This window comes from Helianthus annuus, chromosome 13, assembly GCF_002127325.2.
Source record: "Helianthus annuus cultivar XRQ/B chromosome 13, HanXRQr2.0-SUNRISE, whole genome shotgun sequence".
NCBI classification, from domain to species: Eukaryota; Viridiplantae; Streptophyta; class Magnoliopsida; order Asterales; family Asteraceae; genus Helianthus; species Helianthus annuus.
Window position 1 is genome coordinate 105,864,674 of NC_035445.2, and position 8,871 is coordinate 105,873,544.

The following is an 8,871-nucleotide window of genomic DNA, read 5'->3' on the forward strand; positions in this document are numbered from 1 at the left end:
TTAGAATTCATCTACTACCTGGAACTGCTCCAATAGCTAAGACACCCTATCGTTTAGCACCGACAGAGATGTTAGAACTAAAAAAGTAGTTTGATGAATTGTTAGGAAAATGATTCATACAACCCGGTTCATCCCCTTGGGGAGCACCGGTGTTGTTCGTGAAAAAGAAGGATGGGTCAATGCGAATGTGTATCGACTATAGAGAATTGAATAAGGTTACCATTAAGAATCGATATCCGTTACCTAGAGTAGATGATCTTTTTGATCAACTTCAGGGAGCTAGGTATTTCTCTAAGATAGATTTGCGCTCCGGATACCATCAACTGAAAGTACAGGAAGAGGGCATTCCTAAAACTGCTTTCAGAACTAGGTATGGTCACTACGAGTTTACAGTCATGCCATTTGGGTTAACAAATGCTCCTGCATCATTTATGGACATGATGAATAGGATTTGTAAATAGTACTTGGATAAATTTGTAATTGTCTTTATTGACGATATACTTATTTATTCCAAAAGCCAGGACGAGCACTGTGAACACTTACATACACTCTTAACCCTGTTAAGAAAAGAAAAGCTTTACGCCAAATTTTCTAAGTGTGAAATTTGGTTACAAGAGGTGCAATTTCTAGGACACATGGTTAATCATGAAGGCATTCATGTAAATCCTTCCAAAATAGAAGCTATCACAAATTGGAAAGTCCCAAAGTCAGCTAAAGAAGTCAGAAGTCTTTTAGGATTAGCTGGATACTATAGGCATTTTATCCAAGACTTTTCTAACATAGTTGTTCCATTAACCAAGTTAAACTGTAAAACTGTTAAGTTTGAATGGAGACCTAAGCAGGAAGAAGCTTTCAATACCTTGAAGCAAAGATTAACAAATGACCCAATTCTTGCCTTACCAAAAGGAACAGAAGATTTCTAAGTTTACTGTGATGCTTCTAAGCTAGGATTAGGATGTGTGTTAATGCAACGTAAGAAAGTAATCGCGTATGCATCCAGGAAATTGAAAAAGCACGAGGAAAATTACACGACTCATGATCTAGAATTAGGAGCAATAATTTTTGCCCTTAAGATTTGGAGACATTATCTGTATGGTAGTAAATTTACTGTTTTTATAGATTATAAGAGTTTAAGATATATCTTTAGGCAAAAAGAATTTAACATGAGGCAAAGAAGATGGATGGAAATCTTTAAGTGATTACAACTGTGATATTCAATAACACGAAGGAAAAGCAAATGTAGTAGTCGATGCCCTAAATCGTAAGTACCATGAGAAACAAAGACAAGTTCGTGCTCTTAGATTAAATCTGCAATTAGATTTAATGGAACAACTGAAGTGTTCAAGAAACAGCAATCAAGGATGATGCCGAAGGAATGAAAGGAAGGATAAAGGAATTAGAACAGGGAACTGATGGAAGTTGGAGATTTCATAAGAAAGGAATTTGGGTACCTACACAAGGAAACCTACGAGATAGAATATTAGAGGAAGCCCATAAGTCTAGGTATACGATGCATCCTGGTAATAACAAGATGTATCAAGACTTGAGGAATAACTTTTGGTGGATAGGGATGAAAAAGGACATAGCTAGTCACATTTCTATATGTTTAACTTGTTCACGAGTTAAGGTAGAACACCAGAAACCTTCAGGTTTACTTCAACAATTAGAAATGCCTGTATGGAAATGGGAATTAATAACAATGGATTTTGTTACCAAATTACCCAAAACAAGAAAAGGTAACGATGCAATCTGGGTGATTGTGGATCAATTAACCAAATCAGCTCATTTCTTACCAATGAAGGAAACCTTTAGCATGGAACGACTAGATAAGCTATACGTAGATGAGGTAGTATCACTACATGGAGTTCCTCTCTCCATTGTATCATATAGGGATAGTCGTTTCACCTCACATTTTTGGAAAAGCTTACAAAAAGCAATGCGGACCCGATTAAACTTAAGTACACCATACGATCCCCAAACAGATGGGCAAAGTGAGAGGACGATTCAAACTTTAGAATATATGCTTAGAGCATGTGTTATAGATTTCGGTGGAAATTGGGACGACCATTTACCATTAATAGAATTCTCCAATAACAACAGTTATCACACAGATATTAATGCTGCCCCATTCGAAGCTCTTTATGGACGATAGTGCCGGACTCCAGTATGTTGGGCAGAAATAGGAGAAAGTCAATTATCAGCTCCCGAGATTGTACAAGAAACCACTGACAAGATAACTTAAATCAAGGATAGGCTAAAAACGGCCCGAGATCGCCAAAAGAGTTATGCCGACAATCGACGTAAGCCATTAGAATTTCAAGTTGGAGACAAAGTACTATTGAAAGTTTCTCCTTGGAAGGGAGTAGTCCGATTTGGTAAGAAAGGAAAAATGAGTCCAAGGTATGTAGGACCATTTAAAATTATCCAACGAATAGGACCAGTTGCCTATCAATTACAACTACTAGAAGAGTTAGCCGGTGTACATGATGTTTTTCATGTATCTAATCTTATGAAGTGTTTATCTGAGGCATCACCGGTATTACCTCTTCAAGATATAGAGGTAAATGAAAAGTTAAAGTTTGTTGAGAAACCTCTACAAATAGAAGACAGAAAGGTCAAGAATCTCAAACACAAGAGATTGGTTCTGGTCAAAGTAAAATGGGATTCAAAAAGAGGACCTGAATACACGTGGCCACGTGGGAACTGGAATCAGAAATGAAAAGAAAGTATCCTTACTTGTTTCAGTAAAGCTCGAGGACGAGATTTTAAACAAAGTGGGGAGGATGTAATAACCTTGCAAATTTCCACTCCAAAAAGGCACACTAAGGAACCCTAATTGAAACTCCCAAGTGGTAGGGTGTGACCCGAAATTTGAAAACCGGACGATGTGACACCCCGTTGAAACACTCTCATACGTACTAGCTTGACAGTGGCTGCCTTAACTTTCGGGACGAAAGTTCTTAAAACTTGGGGATAATGTGACACTCTAGGTTTTCCTGAATAACCCTTTTGTATTAACATTGTGTGTATATACGTTATTAAATGAAAGTGCGTCTTACCTTGATGTTCTATGTGATCCTTTTGCTATGTATGTATATGTAGTATTTATATAAATGTATAAATACTAGTGAACCGAGACCACGAACCCGACTCGACACCATTCTCGGTCTCGATTAAACAGTAAACGGTTGGGCCGGTTGGGCCGCAACCTCCCTTAGCCCACTCGAAACCCACTTAGGGTGCACCACCTTATACATATACCCGAAAACCCTCACACTCTCCTCTACACTCTCTCTCACTTCGTCCTCACTCCCTCTCTCTCTAGAAAACCTTAAACCCTAACAATCAAGCATCACCTCTCCTCTCCTTTCTCTCGGATTCAACCGGCAACAAGGAATCTCGGTCAAAGCTCATCATCATCACCGGATACTTCATTTTCTCACCATCTTCCTTGACTCGGTGCCTTTTCATCAACCGGTTAGTGTTAATGTGTGTTAAGATTTTTGGTGTGTTAAAGAATAAGAAACATGTCTAGTCTAGAGGTCTTTTGTATGATGTTTGTTTGATTGGTGAGTTTGATATTGTGTGTGAACTATTCTATGATGATGTTTGGTAAGATGTTCAAAATGACAAAAGAATGATAGTTTAAAGAGTCTTTAGGACCATCCGGATTATGTTCGATGTTATAAAACAAATGCTTCTTTTGTTTCTTGCAAGATGATCTTGATATCTAAGTGATTTTTGTTCATAGAATGCATGCTTATGTAGGAGGAACATGTTTGTTATAGAGAAATCCTAAAGATGAACTAGATGAACATGTGATGAATATGTGTTGAATGTCTTTGAATGTTGTTACAAATGTTTGAAAAACTTGTTGTTTGATCCATTTTGGTTAAGTGTTAGACAAGGGAACATGTTTGTGAAACCTTATTGGATAGTACATAAGGGCATGAAATCAGAATTCTGTTGCATAGTACAATTCGGGCAGATGTATCAGAATCAGCAGGTAAACGACTCAAGACCAACGGTTGCGACTCGAGACCGTGGAGCCACAACTCGAGATCGCAACGGTTGCGACTCGAGACCTGGGCCAAGCAACTTCAAAACGGACTTCAGGGACTCGAGATCCTCAAGGTCTCGCCTGGAGACCACATCGTGACAACTCGAGACGGGAATCGAGATCTCCGGGGTTACGAGTCATGCCTGCACCACTCGAGACCAACCATTACAAGCCGAGACCTCCTGGTTGCGACTCGAGACCGCATGTTCTCGAGTCGAGACCACCTTGTATCGACTGGGCTGTTCACTTTAGTTATTGGGCCACAACGTGATTTGTTTGGGCTGACTGTTTAACTGAACTATGTGTTAGTTGATACTGTTGACTGATCCAATAGTAGAACAGGCCCAATAACTCAACTTGTAACTGTATGCATGCTATGTGTTAGATTATGTGTAAATATACGTGACATTCTCTGTACCCAAACCTGACCTATACTGGTAACCATGTTACGACTTGGTGACCAGTGTGTTTTAAAAGTAACCTAATCTGCCAAGCAACCCAAGGTGAGTTCACCGACTAAAAGCATGCGTACCAAGGAGGGACACGGACAAACTGCCAACTTTGGGAAAAATACTTTTGAACTATTATTTCCGGGGGAAATCCGAATGGGTATTTACTATCTCCGGGGGAGATACTTTTGGATATTATTTATAAGTCACAACTAGCCAAGCTAAACGAAACTCTATCACCTTAAGTCCCTGCTTACAGTACCGATTAATCGCCAGGGGCGAACGGGTTATTAGTTGATAGCGCTATTAGGTTTGACAACCTCACACCGTGACCGGGGGAGATCGGGTGTGAACTAGTAGACCTTGCATCTTGGTCAATGACGATAGACATTGACTCGGGGCACAACAACTTTCCGTCAACAGTTTTGGTATCTACAGTTTAGTGAGCTTACAGATGGGGTAGCTCCTCACAACGTGATTATAAATGCTTTATCTAAACAACTTATATTTTCGAAAACTAAAACTGGACAACTAGTGAACTCGCTCAACTTTACGTTGACACCTTACTGCATGCTTTGTAGGTACCCAGTGATTCAGGAGCTTGCAGCTTGCGGATGTGTAGTGGTCGTCTAACCCGTGTGTTGGGTTCTAAACAAACTTGAACTAAGAATCTTGTTCTAAACTATTTTGTCTATGCTTCCGCTACTTATCTAAACTATTACTTAAACTTAATTACTTTTGAACTTTGATTATGATATTTGCCAACCTTGTGGTTGGTGAGTATTACTTATGTTATTAATTAAATTGCTCAGTATAATTGGTGGCTGGATCCTGGTCAGTCACGCCTCCAAGCGGTGGTGTTCCGCATGTGGATTTTGGGGGTGTGACAGATTGGTATCAGAGCCATTGGTTATAGTGAACTTGGTTTTAAAAAGGGGAAATCTTTTTGAGAAAAACCAGACTATAACCCGTGACTCGCGACGACACTACACTCCAAGTGCAAGACTCAACACATTAGACCTCATAGCTCGGACTAGTGTTTACTTGCTTGCTTGCCTTATGTTTTCTGTTTTGCTATACGTACTAGTGTGCCTAGTTAGATAGATACACCTCCCTCTTCTATCTCATTCTCGCTACATTATGTTTTCTGATTATGAAGACAATGAGTGGACGTGGAAGAGGAAACATTAACATGACTCAGGCTCAATTCACTAACCTGCTTAACACGGTGGCTGCAGCTTTCGCAGCTCACCCTGGAGGTAAACTCGTTATCCTAGTATGTTTAGATCCTACCGCCGCATCGTCTTTTACCCCTAAACCTATTCACTTCGCTTCTCACAACAGGTCAGCACGCACCTGCGCAACCACACGTGTGTACTTTCAAAACTTTCATGGATTGCAAACCTCTCCCATTCAATGGCACTGAGGGTGCCATAGGTCTTCTGCACTGGATTGAGAAAGTCGAAGCTGTCTTTGCTGTCTCTGAGTGTCCCCCTGCGAATTGGGTGAAGTTTGCTACTGGTACGCTTGAAGGAAACGCGCTTTCCTGGTGGAAGGCACAAATTCAGATGTTTGGGTTGGAAACTGCTAATGCTACTGCGTGGGAGGATTTCAAGGACATGATTAAGGAGGAGTATTGTCACAGGGATGACATCCACAAGCTCGAAAACGAGTACTATGAGCTCAAGATGGTTGGATCAGAGATCGAGGCATACACCAAACAGTCCAACGACTATGCTGCTCTTTGCCCAAACATGTCTCGACCCATGTACCGAAGAATCGAATTGTACATCAAGGGTTTGGCACCAGAAATTCGAAGCCATGTGACTGCAGCCAACCTCAATACCATTCAGCCGGTCGTTCATCTTGCTCACAAACTCACTGATCAGACCGTGGAACAGGGCAAGCTGCCCAAAAGGATCAGTGCTACTGCTGGAACTTCTAATGACAACAAGCGTAAGTGGGAAGGAAATCAAAGCAAGGATGCTAGCCCCACTCAGGCCCCAGCCCAGCAAAGGAAAACTGATAACAACAAGGGCCCTCAACAACAGGGTGGCTATCGCGGGAACCACCCCAAGTGCAACAAGTGCAATCGACATCACAGTGGGCCTTGTGGGAAAAGTCAGTGTCAGCAATGTAACAAGATGGGGCATGAGGCCAAGGACTGTAGGAGCTCACGTCCCGCGAGGCAGAACCAGCAGCAGCATCATGGGAACGTCAAGGGTTGTTTCCAGTGTGGAGCTGAGGGGTACTTTAAGAAGAATTGCCCTGAACTGAACCAGAACCGCAACAACAATCAGGGAGCTGGAAACAACGATCAAAACCACAATGCTTGGAATGGTGCAAGGGGAAGGGCTTTTGTGATTGGCGCTGGAGAAGCGAGGAATGATCCCAACGTCGTGGCGGGTAAGTTCCTACTCGATGATCGTTATGTTTCTGTCTTATTTGATTCTGGAGCCGATGCTAGTTATGTGTCCCTACGTATTAGTAAGAAGCTTAAGCACCCGCCTTCGTTACTAAGTTCTAAACATATCGTCGAGTTAGCCAATGGTAGAAACATCGAGGCCTCACCTGTTATCAACGACTGCAAACTAGTACTGTCTGGTCAGACCTATAGTGTCGGTCTTTTCCCTATTGCTCTTGGAAGCTTGGACGTCGTCATCGGTATGGATTGGTAATCCAAACATCGCGCGGAAATCCTCTGTCAAGAGAAAATTGTTCGCATTCCCCGTCGTTCTGGCAAACCCCTCATCGTGCAAGGAGACAAAGGCGGAGAAGTCACAGGCATCATCTCGTTCTTGAAAGCCCAGAAATGTTTACGAAAGGGGCACACCGCTCTCTTAGCACTTGTCACCAACACACAGGAAAAGGAAAAGAGGATTGGAGATTTTCCAGTGGTACGCGACTACCCCGAGGTGTTTCCTGAAGAACTACCTGGACTCCCTCCCCACCATCAGGTCGAATTCCAAATCGAGCTAGCTCCCGGAGCAGCGCCTATAGCTCGTGCGCCTTATCGACTAGCCCCCGCTGAACTGAAGGAACTTTCTACGCAACTACAGGAACTATTGGATAAAGGATTTATCCGCCCTAGTTCATCACCCTGGGGAGCACCAGTACTCTTTGTTAAGAAGAAGGATGGCACATTCCGAATGTGCATCGACTATCGTGAGCTGAACAAGGTTACCATCAAGAACCGTTACCCTCTCCCGCGTATCGATGACCTATTCGATCAGTTGCAAGGATCGAGCTACTACTCAAAGATTGACCTACGATCGGGCTATCATCAGCTAAGAGTCCGTAATGAAGACATCTCCAAAACTGCATTCAGAACTCGTTATGGTCATTACGAATTCCTTGTCATGCCCTTTGGAATAACTAACGCGCCTGCGGTTTTCATGGCTCTCATGAACCGAGTGTGCAAGCCTTACCTCGACAAATTCGTGATTGTGTTTATCGACGACATCCTAATCTACTCGAAAAGTCAAGAAGAGCATGAACGGCACCTACGCCTTATCCTCGAACTCCTTCGCAATGAGCAACTGTACGCCAAGTTCTCGAAATGCGACTTCTGGCTTCGAGAAGTCCATTTCCTTGGGCACGTGGTCAATAAGGACGGAATTCACGTCGACCCAACTAAGATCGACTCTATAAAGAATTGGCCTACGCCCAAAACGCCTAGCGAAGTTCGCCAATTCTTGGGATTGGCAGGATACTATCGTAGATTTATCAAGGGGTTCTCAAAGATCGCTCAGCCTCTCACGGCTCTCACTCAGAAGGGTATTGCTTATAAATGGAATGAAGCTCAGGAGTTCGTGTTTCAGAAGCTAAAGGATAACCTTTGTAGTGCTCCTATTCTCTCGTTACCTGAAGGTACCGACGACTTTGTGGTTTACTGCGATGCGTCCATTCATGGGCTTGGTTGCGTGCTGATGCAACGCGAGAAGGTTATTGCCTACGCCTCTCGACAACTTAAGACTCATGAAAGGAACTACACTACGCACGACTTGGAACTGGGAGCAGTGGTTTTTGCGCTTAAGATATGGAGACATTACCTGTACGGTACCAAGTGCACTATTTACACCGATCACAGGAGTCTCGAGCATATCTTCAAGCAAAAGGAATTAAACATGCGACAACGCCGATGGGTTGAACTCTTGAATGATTACGAATGCGCAATCAAGTACCATCCGGGCAAGGCCAATGTCGTGGCAGACGCCCTCAGCCGAAAGGACACTACACCCAAGCGCGTGCGAGCGCTACAACTCACCATCCAGTCTAACCTCCCTACTCAGATTCGAAATACTCAGGTTGAAGCTCTGAAACCGGAAAACATCAGGGTTGAGTCCCTGCGAGGATCGAGAC